The sequence below is a fragment of the Manacus candei genome, unplaced genomic scaffold, assembly GCF_025592945.1.
Source record: "Manacus candei isolate 608988 ecotype Guabito, Panama unplaced genomic scaffold, ASM2559294v1 h1tg000011l, whole genome shotgun sequence".
Lineage (NCBI taxonomy): Eukaryota > Metazoa > Chordata > Aves > Passeriformes > Pipridae > Manacus > Manacus candei.
The window spans coordinates 31,947,699-31,962,544 of record NW_026138059.1 but is presented as its reverse complement, the minus strand read 5'-3'; the positions used below and the strand labels follow the sequence as shown (position 1 = coordinate 31,962,544).

General features: G+C 34.1%; 1 protein-coding gene across 3 annotated transcripts in view; it reads left to right on the top strand.

Annotated features, from left to right (window-relative positions):
• ASCC3 (activating signal cointegrator 1 complex subunit 3) overlaps nt 1–14,846 on the top strand; it is a 264,382-nt gene that overhangs the window by 147,124 nt on the left and 102,412 nt on the right. The window lies entirely within an intron of this gene.

Here is a 14,846-nt window from a genome sequence, read left to right as displayed (position 1 = left end):
AGTAATTAATGTGCTAGGGATTCCTGAAAAAACTGTAGGAAGTTAGTTCAACATTGGCTTATAAATTTGGAAGTTCTCAAATATTGAGAACTGTTCACCAAATGCTAAAAACCCAAGTACTGGATGGCAAACCCTGAGGTTCTTGATTTTAGAGTATCTAAAGCATTGCAAAAGGCTTTCTAAACTCTTTGTTGTAGTAGTAACAATAATAGTAATAATAACAATAATATAATAATAATAATAGTAATAATAATAGCAGTTAGCTCAGGAATCAAAGGCCATTGCATGAAAATGAGGATTAAAAATATTGCACATTTTTTTTCTTTGCCGGTACCTCTGGCTTTGATATGCATTAATTTTGTAATCAAATGTAGAATTCTAGTGCCAAGTCTTTGATTCTTTTTCGAGGATTGTGCTCTGTATGTTTATCAAGGACAACAATCAGAAATTTGAAGTGTTTGAAAGCTTTAATATTGTATTTCTGTGCTTTCATTTTAACTGTAGTATTGCTGAATAATTCAACAGCGTCCTGGCTGGTTTGCAGTTGAAGGATCTCAGGAAAACATACTAAAACTAATGGAAAATAGACTGTTGGCTTTGGAGTAAGCCCTAAGGACACAACTTAATACAGCACGAAATAGTGTTTCACAGAGAAAACACAGTACAGTGTTTAACTTTTTGCAGATGTGGATTTTCTGCAAGCTTCTGGAACTAAAAGCAGTAAGAAAATGGGAATTTATCTCAGTGATTCAGGGATTAAAAACACTCATACAGATTCACCAGTATTACTTATAATTCTTTTAATGATCCTTTACACTGAGAAAATACTTTCTGGGCTCTTGATTCAATAGTTGTAGCTTAGTTAAGAAGTGTTTGTACTGTAGTGTAGTGTTGAAAACATATCCAGTTTCTTCCTCCGTGGGCCTGCAATTTCAAAGCAGCTATAATAGTTATTTTCAGGTGTTATCTAGATTTTGTTCCTGTGAGGGGGCATATTCCTTGAAGTAACCACCAAGATCTCTTGTCTAAGGAAAATATCCAAGATGATTGTCCTAAGAGACTCCTATATTTTCAGACTGCTATACAGGTCTAGAGTTCATTGGTTCAGAATCAAGTATTAACTGATTACTGTCACATTTATAGATTTGACCATCATAGCCCTATTTATTATTTTCTCCTACATGGTCCAGTTTCTTTAAATTTCAGATTTTCACACTTGTGAGAAAAATAGACATTAAATGAAAACACAGATTTTTTAAACTAAAATTATTACAGAAATGGGTGGAAGGTCGCCAGTAAAACTGACAACTATTAATAAGCCTGTAAAAGGAAAAATAAAGTGATAATTAAGAACATAAATAATATATCAGAAAAAAATCAAAATCTATAAGATGCTGTCCATGTCCAAATTCATGTTCTAGGTAGAAACTTAATAGTTTTCATCATGAAACAGAACTAGTACTGGTAAGTAGTTGGAGTCTAATTTAATCAGAAACAGTAAATAAGTTATTTCAGTTATGTATATATATAAATTCTAACTATCAAAAGGGCTTCGATTTTGGGAGAAATATGTGACTATAGCAAAATGATGCTGCTATAGATTCCGCATGGAAATCTCTCATTGGAATTCTTTTTACAAGGGTTCAAAATATTGAGGAACAAAGCAAATTTAAAATACTTTCAAAGTATTTTCCTAGTGTGGAAATAAACGTGTCTAAGAATAAGGGAGGTGAAACATACTAGTTACAATTTTAAGAAAACAAAGTCAATCGAGAGTCTTCTTTATTTCATTTTCAGTCAGTTTCCAAAACTGAGCAATGAGAGCCACCTTGAGGCCGTACCTTTTACTGCACATGTATGATGCTGATTTTACGGTCGGTGAAAGGCCCTTGATCCTTGTTTTCAGAGCATGTTGAAGACTGAGAATTAAAAATAAATACATAAATACATTCGACTTCCAGGCATCTAGCCTGAGGTGCAGCTCTCTGCCTGACCTGAAGGATGGGTTCTTTATTTTTGTATGAAATTTCTGAGATAATTTTTTTCTTATTTCCTTCTTTATTCCTTTCTTTTTCTCTTCTTGCATACATTAATGAATGATAGGATAAAATACAAGACAGATAAGATACATATGTAATAATTATAATGTGTGATATACTCGTATAGTATATATATGTATATTAATATAATATAGACTGAGTTCACTGTTGCTTAAAAAAAAAATTCTTGAACAATGCATGTTTTAGGAAGCTAAAAATTTGACAGTTTTAATCATTTATTTTTCTATATCTGTTAGTCATTGTTCTGATTACCAGAATAACTGTTAATAGTAAATATGAAAAAGCAGTATCTATATCTTTGAAGTTTGTATTTACTCTTGTGAAATATATGTATGAAATTTGCCTCGGGCATCAGAACGGGGATTATTTGGAGAAAATGCATGAGGATTAACTGATTACTCTTGAACACAGATTAGCAAAATAGCTTTATGAGTTTCTGGTTTTTTCTGGGGGAGAAATGTCTACATTTATTGTGACTTTAAAGGGGCCGATGTAAATATGGGAAGTCATCAGTTAAAGTAGCAACCTAGACTTGCCTGATTCAGTTTTCTTTTCTGTAGTATAGGTATATACTGTGTTGTAATGGTGGAGGTTGAAACAGTACCAGTACTCTACAAAGTGTTTTCTTTTGGGATTTTGAGGGGGTAGGGGTAAGGGATTTATGCTTACTTCTGATATTAGTGGAAACCTCTTTTCCTCTGTTGCTGAATTTGTTCTCAGGAACCTCAGAGAACTTTGGGATCTCACAGTCAACTCATTTCATCAAACACAAAACTCTTCAATTTTACTCTCAAACTAAAAATTAAACCAATAACCATAGAAATTGCACAGATAAGAAAAATCACTTAACAACTCATCTTTTTTCTTGTTAGGGAAAAAATGAGATTAACTAACCATTTAATCCCATTATTTTTCTTACAACAACAGATTCAGAACATTTTGGTTATGGTATGTCCTTATCAGCTTTGTCACATGGAGAAAAACTGTCTCGTCATACTTTTAAGTAGCACTACAACTTGTACATCTGGTGATGCCAGATTCTGTGAATTTATTGCATCTTTTTGTCAATGGCAGAGAAAGGGCTATAAGAATGTAATTTTTGGGGGTACATAATTATATTTGGAGTTTCTAACAAGTCTGAAATTAATGTATAATAAATAATGTCCCCTGAGTAAGTTGCCATTGTCATCAATAGAAAGGATGTAAAGTCTCCATTCTTACTCTTATAATGATGTTCTTCAGTTCTGTTATGTTCACCATTTAAAACGTAGGATGATCTGATTAATTTTAATGTATGTGTATCAGAATAAGCAGAGATTAGCGTGAAGACAGATAATGTAAATTCTAATTTGCTTGGAATATTGAGTGATAATTAAGAGTTATTAGTGATGTGTGCCATCTGGGAGTGTTGAGACAATGTCACCTGAGTCAGTTACAATAGAAATTTGAGGATTCAATTTGTCTTTTATTCTTTCCAGGATAATTCATGTTCATTAGTCTAAAGTTGAAACATTAAGTGCTTTTCAGGCTAAAATTATAGCACGTGGATTTTAGGAGACTGCATATAGTAACTACAAATATATGATGTGTCTGAGCCCCTGTTGTAGTTGGTGGAATTCACTGAATTTCCCCAGTGGAGCCAAGAGCGTGCCTGAGTTCAACCCTGAGCAGACATGGGGCAGTCAGGGAACAGAAACGCTCTACAAGCCCTGCTACTTGATTCCCACTGACTGTGAAGGGTACTCAGACTCCTGCAGATGTAGACAGCTACAGTGTTTTAATCTCGGACTGAACCCTCCCATACCAAGCTGCTGTCAAGTGGCCTGTCTCAAATGGTCAGGCAGTTACTTTACTTTCTGCAGCTATTTCTCTGCACCAGGCAGCATTAGCAAGCCCTCTTACCTTCCATACTTGCAGTATGCAGATGAAACAAGTATGATGGAACTATCTATCTCAAATGATGCCTCCTCAGAGAATACAGTAGGAAGTATGTTCTAGGTTGATCTCAAGCATGAAAAGGCTATACCAGGAATTAGAAGTCATCAGTCTGTTTCTATAGATATTATCAGAAACACTGTCTGGTAATATCAGAGAAAACAGGCTCAGTCAGTTTCCCTCTAGTGAGTGGTCACTGGGAATAGTAGAGGTAAGACCAGCATTATAGGTAAACACAGCCCCTCTGCTTCCATTCTGTGTAAAATTTCTTTGACAACAGAATTGGCAATTCCATATTTGGATCTCAAAAATCAATTTAAAAATTAACTGATGCCTAAATACAAAATTAACAGGAGATACTTTCATTAAATGACTTTCAGATGTTTAGATTGGAATTTACAAAGTAAAATATTCTTATAGTGTAAACCAGTTTCTAAAGATGAGTGTTGATCACTAGCTTTGATTTGCAGTATGAATATGAGCCAGCAGTGTGCCCAGGTGACCAAGAAGGCCAATAGCATCCTGGCTTTTATCAGAAACCGTGTGGCCAGTAGGACTAGGGCAGTATTTGTTCCCCTGTGCACAACACTGGTGAGACTGCACCTTGAATCCCATGTTCAGTTTTGGGCCCCTCACTACAGGAAAGACATTGAGTTGCTGGGGCGTGTCCAGAGAAGGGCAACAGAAGTGATGAAGGGTCCGGAGCACAAGTTTTATGAGGAGTGGCTGAAGGGGCTGGAGTTGTTCAGGCTGGAGAAAAGGAGGCTCGAGGTGACCTTAATCACTCTCTACCTGAAAGGAGGTTGTGGCAAGGTGGAAGTCAGCCTCTTCTCCCAGGCAACTAGTAATAGCACAAGGGGAAACGGCCTCAAGTTGCATCAGGGGAGGTTCATGTTGGATATTAGGAAACATTGCTTCATCAAAAGGGTTGTCAAGCATTGGGACAAGCTACCCAGGGAACTGGTGGTGTCACCGTCCATGGAAGTGTTCAAAAAAAGACTCGAACATGGCACTTTGCAATATGGTTTAGTGGGCATGGTGGTATTAGGTCAAAGGTTAGACTTGATTATCTTTGAGGTCTTCTTCATCCTCTGTGTATTTTATATTATTATTTATAAATTATTTTGTCTATGTTCCTTTTATATACAACATACATTTCATGTGGGCTTTCAAAGTGCAAAATGAGAAAATCAAGCACAACTAAAAGTTTTAAAAGTATATGTCACACTGATTCTCATTAAAAGTTTGTTCGGAGTGCAAGAGTCAAAGGTTCTTCACTCCTTTTTATTCTGATTTTAATTCATAATTCAGTATTACCATTTTGAAACCACTGAAATCTGATATCCTGGTGATAACCCTGTAGTGTGTATGTGTTACGTAACACTCCAAATATGATATTTGCCTTGGCACTGAACCATGGTGTGTGGTTCAGTTCTGTACAGTCAGATCAAGTGATTGTCTTTATCTAGGAAAGCTATTAATATGTCTTGAATGTGATTGCAGTGTTAGTTATAGAACTATTTTGTTTAGATAGTATTAGTTTTCAGTCTTAAAGTAGGGAAATAACTTTTTTATTGTTATATGTGACTTCAGTTATTTTTGTTACTTCAAACAATATAAAGATACTCTGTTCTAAAGTGTAATTTCTTCAAGTGGAATTGTATAGATGAATATATATACTAACAAATAAGTAAATAAATAATTATACACACTAATTTTAAGGCAAGTGTTGGCACTGTTTACTATTTGCTTTCCTCCTAGAGGCCAAACACCCCAACAGATACATGATATGAGTACAGCTTCTAGATTAAAAATTTTGCAAAACCTTTTGAGATTAGCCTGTCTTAAAAGATGTCAGAGTTGTGAAATAGAAAGCATTTTTAAGGAGACTAAATGCGTGAAGGATGTACTGACTTGAACAGATATGACTATTAATTGTACAGAAGAATGTTAATGTAATGAAAATGTTAAAGAAAATGAAGCTCACAGTATGATATCTAACACTTTTGAACAGTCATTAGCATGAATGTATGCAAGATAAGTAAACAGTGTGAAAAATGGAAATTAATCAGGGTTGGAGAGGGACTGTGCATGCAAGCCACCCAGCAGCTCTCCACTCACCTGTTTTATGGTGCTTGTGTTTAATGAGAAACAAAGTCTCCTTACCTCTTCCCATAGCAGGTAGTTTAGTCTCCATGGTATGTTTGATATGTGAGATGTTTTCTTATATTTCTTCTGAGATCTATCTGCTCTGTGGTTAAGACATTTAAAGTTATCTTGATGAAGAAACTGCATATCCTGCTTTAAAATAATAGTGTAAGAATTACATTAGTTTAACAATAGCAAGCTCCTCGGTTTTTCAGAGGATTTCTAATATAGTTTACAAACCCCAAAGCAGATCAATGAACTAACATCAAAGCAATCTTTTTTCTCAAATCTCTGCAAATGTATTATAAAAATTCCTTGAGCAATAAAATAAAGTATTTGCCCAAAATATCAGCCTTGTAGGGGAGGTGTATATGCTAGGTTAGGTACATGCTTAAAGAACTGTAGATGTAGAAAACAGTCTTTCAAAGCTACATTTAATTATACATAAATGTGTTCCTCTCTGTGATTTCTAAACTTTATGAAGCAATTATCTTGCAGGCTTCATGAAGTACAAAACATAATGTTAGTAAGTAACATAAAGTATTGGTACTATAAAGGCTGAATTTGAGGGGAGGTTTGTTTTGGATTTTTTTTAAGAGAGGAGGGTATTAAAACCTGATTTTTTTTTTCAGTAGATAGAGCTTGAAACTATAAAGGACCTCATAATTTTGTAGAGGTCTGTGGGAAAATACCCTACATTTGAACAGGATCTGGCTGTAAAATTAAGCTCTATGGAGGTGACTGCACAGTTTTTCTTTCATGCATCTGCTGGTTTCCTCTGGCAGCAAACCTAATAGTTGCCTCAGTTTAGCTAACAATCTGTCTCTAAATTTCCAAATCTACTGGCCAAAAGCACACAGTAATATAAACCTTCTTGTTCTGTCACTTATTAGATGCTACTTCTGCGCCCTTCTAGGTGTATAAAGACATCATGTTACCTTTAAAACTGACTGTGAATGGTGTTTAATAATCCACAGGCTTCACAGTTCTGCACTGAGGTTGCAGAATTTGAGAGTAGCCTGCTAGTATTTTGGAATAAAACTAACAAAAAAAGACAACAGAGTTGTCAAAGGTGTTAGTAATAATCAGATGGCAGTGTTCATAATCAGTGTAAACCTTACAGATGTTGTTTCTAAGATGTAGATGTATATTTTTGTCCTGAGGGTACAGTGGAAGAATTTATGAAGCAGTAAGGCAAGGAAATAATTCTGGGAGAGATAAGGTTATGAAAATCTGATGGAGCACACATTTGAGTTGGGACAAGGGCACAAGAAATTTAAAATTCATAGGAAAGCAGGTTTCACTGGTCCCACCACTTTTAAAGGTCTCTTGGTTTCAAGAGATTTTTATTTTTTTTTGTATAAGTACTTTATCAAATAAAGTAATTAATTATCACTTAATATAATTAACCTGTTGTTACTATATGAACACTGCAAAATGAACATAATAAACATGTATAATCTTTCATATCCTGTAGAGAGTTCTGATAAGTGCTTGTCTTGTAAGATTTAACATTTGGGGACCCTGAGCTACAAAGTGTTATTAAGGAATCTTTGAAATTCTTTTAAAATAGCAAAGGCACAGGGGAAATAAAATGTCTGTACTTATAAGACATGTTTAATATTAGCATACCAATAAAAAAAAGAAAACCTTTATGTGATGCTAATTACATCATGAATTTTCTTATGGGTCTTCATATTACACAAGTATCAGTGAAAAAAGCTTGGTTTTATGGTGCTGCAAATAGTCTGATGTTCCAGTTTGTTTATGTTTTTTTTGTTGAAGTTCAAGTTACATAGTTCAAATTATTTAATGAGTGGTGAGTATAATTGTAACATTTTTTAGTTTAGGAATTTCTACCACTTAATTATTGACTTGCGGTTTTTTTGTATTGTCTTCTTAGAATTATTATGGTTATTTTCTGTGCTGTGTAGAACAGAAGTTAGAAAACTGAAGAAACCAAGCCACAATACCAAATCAAAAGACATTTAATGCTGGTTTAAGATAAATTTCTGCTTTTCATGGTCATACATGATGATGCTAGTCTGAAACTGTTTGAAAATACTATAAACTATTAACTCATGTTGCACATTTCCAGTTACCTATAAAACTTGTAAGAGAAATTCCATTCTTCTGGAGAATCCTCAGTGTGTCACTTTACATAGCTGTGAAGTTGGGTGGACATTTGTTCTTTAATTATGAAATGAGAAATACATTTAATGTTCACAAATTTTTTTTCTTGCTGGGTTAATAGAGTCTCAGTCAGTACAGTCTTTGAGAAGGAGTTGCACTAAAAGTCATTATGATATGTAATAAGTAATCTGCAGCAGTATTGGAAAGAACTTGAAAAGACTTTCTGCTTTCATTGTCTCAGACTGAAAATGCATTCAGCGTTGCCATGGCTTAGCAGAAATGCAGTTTTAAGTATTACAAAGCAAAGGAGGCTTTGTAATGATACTACATGTAGACACCATGCAGTATCAGTTTCCTGTTGAAGCAGAAATATTGAAATCTTTGCACAGTTAAGCACAACAACAAAAGGTTTAAGTAGGTCTCCAGAGGTTGTCAGTACTCAAAGTGAAACCACTACAAATTCATCCTTGCATGTCATCAAACTGTCTCTCTCTATCAATTTCTTTCCATGCTGTATATCTTCCCTACTGGCTAGTTTTCTAACACCATACTGAAAACTTCTGCTGTCAGCAAAACAGACCAAGATTGATGTTTTTCTCATCTGTGTACTCCAAGTGTTTAACAAATATGACAACAGAACTTACTGTCTCAACGGCTGGAGAAGAATAGATACCTTGCTGTGCTTTACATGTATCACACATCTGTTCCCAGAGAGAGAATGGTTGAATTCTAAATTGATGAGAAAGCAAATAAGAGCTCTGCATGATTTTGCATGCAATTCAGAATTGTGATGTTATACAGTTAATTCAGTCTTAATTGATATGCATTTTGTGTTGTTGTTGTTAAACTGAAATGTTTTGGCGTTAATAAGATCAGTTAGATTAATAAGATTTGAGATTAATGAGTCACATATTGCTGTACACTGTGACGTCCAGATTTTCGTTATACTGAAGCAGTACAGAAATGTCTCTATATAATTTTTATTGCAGTTGCTATAAACAATAGCATGTTGATGATGCTTATAATTGAACAATATATGAAAAATACTATTATTTTTACTGATTCTCACTGAGAGGTGGAGCTTAAGGTGGGGCATTATAACAAACATTTCCTTTCTATCTAAACCTACTGCTAGAGTTATTTTTTTGTTCTTAAACCCTTTTATCTGAGAATCAGTAATCCATTCAGTTTTAAGACAGGTACCACAGTCTGACTTGAAGTGAAATGTTAGGATACTTTGGTCTATGTTCTAAAATTTTGGCTCAAGTTGAGGTAATGTATTGTCTATACAAATAGTTCCTTTTTTTGCTTTATAACAGCTAGGGATTAAGTGAGTTAATCTGAAACTATGTCTACATCCTCCATGATTTGTAAATCCATCATTTGTACATGGTCAGACTTGCATTCATGATTCTTTCATTCTTGGCTTGTCTGGCTGGCTCAAAAATGTAACATTTTAAACATTACTCTAAATTTCGTAGCTTCTCTTATCAGTGAGGTTTGTAAACACTTCTGTCTTATGATTTGTTGATTATAGATCTGACGAATCACAGATTAAATGTTTACCTCATGTTCAAGGTTTTTAATCTGATTGCTATTCTTCATCTTCCCATGGAATATTTCATTCTCTATGCACCATGTAACTTTTTCAGTAAAAAAAGGTGGGGCTGCTATGATGTAACAGTGTACTGTAAAAAGAACACACTGAATAAGGCAAGACATTTCTGGACAGCATGCCAGCCCCTTCTTTAACTGGTAATCATCAGTCCCTAAGGTGCCAACTGGATGAAACACAGCTTTGTGGAATAAATAGGTTAGCATCTGTGATAAGACCAGGGCAATGGAAAAAATGTGCCAGAAATTTTGCCTTACAGTCCCTTTCTTTGTGAATCAAAAAGAGAATAAAAGTATAATTTATGGGAATTTTTTTAAAAACACTTCTGATTGGAGCAGTCACACTACTCTCCTTTCTTTCTCCTTCAGAGGTATTTTTAGAGCACTTCACAGAACTTACTGAGGTGATATCATTAAATTGATCAGATCAGTAACTCATAGGTTTAAAAAATTCTAACTTTAATACAGTGAACTTAAATCTCCAGAGGGAGACAATTAGATTATTGACTCTTCCAGGAGACATTCAAACTGATTCACATTTGTTTGCTAGAATTACCATCTTCAAATACTGTTTTGCCAGGTAATAACTAATTATAACTCAGTAAAAGAGTAGGTGTTGGACAGAGGTATTACTTCAGGATAACGATACAAAATTAATACTTAGATACATTAAAAAAGTGCAGATGTAGAAAATGAGTGTGCATACTTATTAAGTAGAATAGCATATTGGGCAGCCTGCATACCTCCAGAAATGATCTGCTAGGTCGTGCATGTCGTCTTGGTGAGCAGAGCTCTTGGTAGTCTTTGGGTTCTTCACAGGAACCAGCTGCAGTGAGTGAAGCTACTGCTGCTGCTGTTCCCAGGAAAGAGCAAGGAAAGTAATGTGACTGCGTATCAACACAGAAGCTTGATCAAATGTATTGAACTGTTGGGTATCTTTGTGAAAGTGACTGATTTATAACTTTACAGAAGAGCTTCATGACAAATTGTTTGTCTCTGATTTAGTGTATTACTATGTGTTAACTAAGTACTAATAATTCTCCTGTTCCTTGCTGTTTCTCAAGCAGTATGAAAGGTAATACGAGATAAGGACCAATTGTTCAATATGTTTTAATTACAGAGATATAGTCAACTTTTAAATCTTTCAGGAAAAAATTATTTAAAAGTGAATTCTTTGTTTCTGTAATAAAATAAGAATTTAATCTTAGTTACCCCATAACATGCCACTTCATCCTTGTCCTAGAAACAGCTGCTAATAGCTTAGTTTCTATGTAGACAGTACAAGTGGAATAATACAAATAACAGTTCTACTTCATAAGAGAACAGTCCTCAGGTAAAATCATTGTAGCTCAAGTACATTCCTTTTTTCTCCCTTTAGACTCCAATCTGTATTTCTGCATGTTCAGTTTTTTGATAAACTGTCAGATAGTGCTACTGATTATCTTTCATGGGTTAGTATTTTGTCTAAGTTTCATGTACTTGCTCTAACTAATATTAAGGAGTCTCATGTTTTTTCCCCTGTAGCAAGAAATTATTATATTTTGAGTTCATATTTAAATAAAAAAAACCTTCTTATGATTTTATTTACACTAAGTTTTGGTCTTACCCCTTTGAAACAGCAGTTGGAAATAAAATAATAAAACTTTTATGTATGTAGATAAATTAATAGGCAATATGAATGTAGTAAATTCTGAAGACCAAAAATGGTGAATGATCATGCAGTCCTTTGATCATTTCTTTCCATTTCTCTGAGACCTAGATTTTATATTTAAGGAACAGGAGTAAACCCATGGATGGACTCTTCAACTTCCCTTTCCCAGTTGACCTTTACTTCCAGAGTAGATGGGCAACTTCTTCCAGCTTACCTTGATCTCATAAGCTTTGAAAGGCAATCAGTATTTTTTAAATGAACCAGCAGAGCAGATTCAGCAGTATTATTAACATGAATAAGGCAGAGGAGGCTTTTGTCCTGTTGGGACTTAAAACAGTTTAGAAGTTCAGCCTATGAATTACATTTTTTGATGTCTTTAGGAAAGTTACAGATCAGTTGTTTTGTATATAATTGACTTGTATTCATCACACAGTAGTAGTACAATTAAAACTACTCTTCATTGAAGGATGCAGCAAAAGATACTTTCTTTGGTTTAGGTGTCTGTGCTGTCTGTGCTGTCTGAGCACCAACACTCATCAAATGAGGCTAATGAGGCCTCAAAATTAAGAGCTAGTAGTTTGCAGGGTGTCAGGACAGTACAGAGAATGAAGGATGGGAGTAAATTGCTCAGAATTGCTCAAACCAGTGAACAAATATAATGGTGCATTCTGAACAAACAGAATGCTGCCCTATTGTGAACTCAACAGAAAGGAAATTAAAATGGCAATCATATGGTCGCAAGCATGAAGTTTTGCTATAGTAAGGAGATCGTCAGAAAAATGCTAGAGTAGACTGTGCCAGTTTCTATTATTGAAAGAAAATGCATCAGTCAAAAACTGTGGTGTTAGTGGGGAAAACTACCAGCATTCAAAATTGCAAACAATGTCTTCAAAATGAGGAAGCAGAAAGGAGAAATAATTTACAGAAAAAAGAATCCTAGTAATTAATGGTGATGTACTTTATCTGTCTGAGAAAAGTGTAGCAACTGGAGATCTACAAAAAAGACATAAATTCATGTGTCACTTATAAAGAAGTAATTTATTGGCAGCTGCTTCTCATAATCAAGTTTTATTAGTCTTTTTTACTTGCTTTTTATATACAATAAGAAAAAAGGTATCTATAGGCCTATTAAAAATTTCTTTCTTTGGTTCACAGCATCCGTATTTCAGACAAAAAGCATGCAGCTTATAGTTCTTTTGGTAGCTTTGTGATACCAGATGCATGAAAAGGGTAAGGAAGGGTGTTGTCTTTTGTAAGTCTTTAGCTGAAATACCCTAAAGTTTGGTTAATTTTTTTTCTTCTATGTATGCATCATTTCTCGTTAAAATTAAGCAGGACATTTTTCTACGTCTAATTGTGACATTTTTATTGTGTCAATCAAAAACTGCAAGAAATTCAAGACATTTAAAGGAGAAATATAGGTGGCAGCAAGTTAAACTAGGAATTTATTTAACATACTGTTTTAGATGCACGCACACTCGTAAGCAAAGGTCATAAATCTGCAGCCCTCTTGAGCAATAAGGGAGGGGAAAGAAAATCAATTCTAATCTGGAGACCAGTGCTAGACCTCATAATAACAACTTCTCCATACACCTGAGGCACTTAGTAACATTTTGTATAAATTTTAAGCAAAACCTTTTAGTCTGTAATAGAAAAAGGGGGACGCAGTATAACTTTTTATAGTTTACTTCCTTTATTTAGTAGTTGTTAGTTTTGTTGTCTCTGCAACCATTAACATCCAGATTTAATAGAATAACCCTACAATTCATTGCCAAAAGGGCTTAAAAGGTTTATTTGCAAATATGTTGCCATTAAAGGATATACTGTGTGAGCAGTCTTTCAAGCCATCACTGAGATATGGGATTTATTTTTTTATTTTATTTTGTCAAGTGTAGCTTTATAAAATTGGGTTATGTCATTGTTCTGGAACTAACTTGCCTTGTATCTTAGTAATTTAAAGTGACCACAAATTTATAGAAAGAAAATTAATTTGATTTCTGTGCAGTTAATAGAATCATGCAGAATAATTAGTAATTTTGTTTCTTTGGCATTTGGGGTTTTTTTCTGTGTCAAAAGTGGACTGTGTTTTTTTATTAAAAAAAGTTCATCATCTTCTGTTTTAAGAAAAAAATATTTCATGTATTTCTAAGCTGGTTAATGTGTAACCTGGAAGTCTGACACTACATAGATTCAATAAATGAACAGACAAAACCTGTGCATATTAAATATTTCAAATATGTTGTTTTAGAATATCTGATAGATTTTAGAAGTATGTGGACGTTCTTTCTAAATGTAACTTAATGGATTTAGGTGTACCTACATATTTTTAAACAGTTGGTTAATCTTAAGCTTGTAAGTAATTGAATTACAGTCAGACTAGCATTGCCATATATAAATGTTTTCTCTCACAAACTCTTCTCCTTCCTCTTCCTTTTGCCTTTATTCACAAGTTCCTTTCTCTCAAATTGGTGAAACTGTACTTCCTAAAACCATTTACAAATACAGTTTCCTTCTATCTGTGGTACACAATTTTAGTATTTTTATTTTTCCATCAGTGTATTGCCCTGTATTTCAATCACATTAAACAACATAATCAATCAAGCTACAAACAAAGGTATGCAATTTTTAAATTGTGGAGATTTGAGAGCAAGATTTGACTTTTTCAGCTTAGATTACAATATTTAAGGTGTAATTAATCAAATAGAAAGATTTACTTTATTTAAGAGAAAAACTAATTACGTTGTTAAATGCTTACACCACATTCCAAATGTAATCGAGATCAATCCAAATTTCTGGGTCACAGGTATTCTCAGTGAATTTTCCACAATCTTCCGTGAGATTCCTTATTGATAATCAATAAATGCAAACTTTGGTACATCTGTGTTCTTTATGAAATACTTGTTTCCATTTGTTAGCTCTTAAAGAATAAGCTTCATGAACTGCAGAGCCACTTTCTCAGTTTCTTATTTATTCATTTTCAAGCACTACAGCAGTTAATTAAATTTGCCAAAAAGTCATGTGTAGTTTAAAAGCTGAGTTTGATTTCCTTTAAATGAATAGTAAATAATTACTGCTAAAGCAGGAAAGATCAGATATGGAGAAGCTGGATAATTGAGAAACTGAGAAATGTGTTTTTCCTATAATATTTTTTTTTCACGTCCTCCTTTATAATTGCATTCCCATCTCCCTATTTATTTCTGTGTTTGCAGAGATTTATTGTTCATGTTTGGCAGCATGCCAGTACTGTGAACCATATTTTGCTTTGCTTTACCCACTCTGTATCCCATAAATCAACTTTTCAGTGG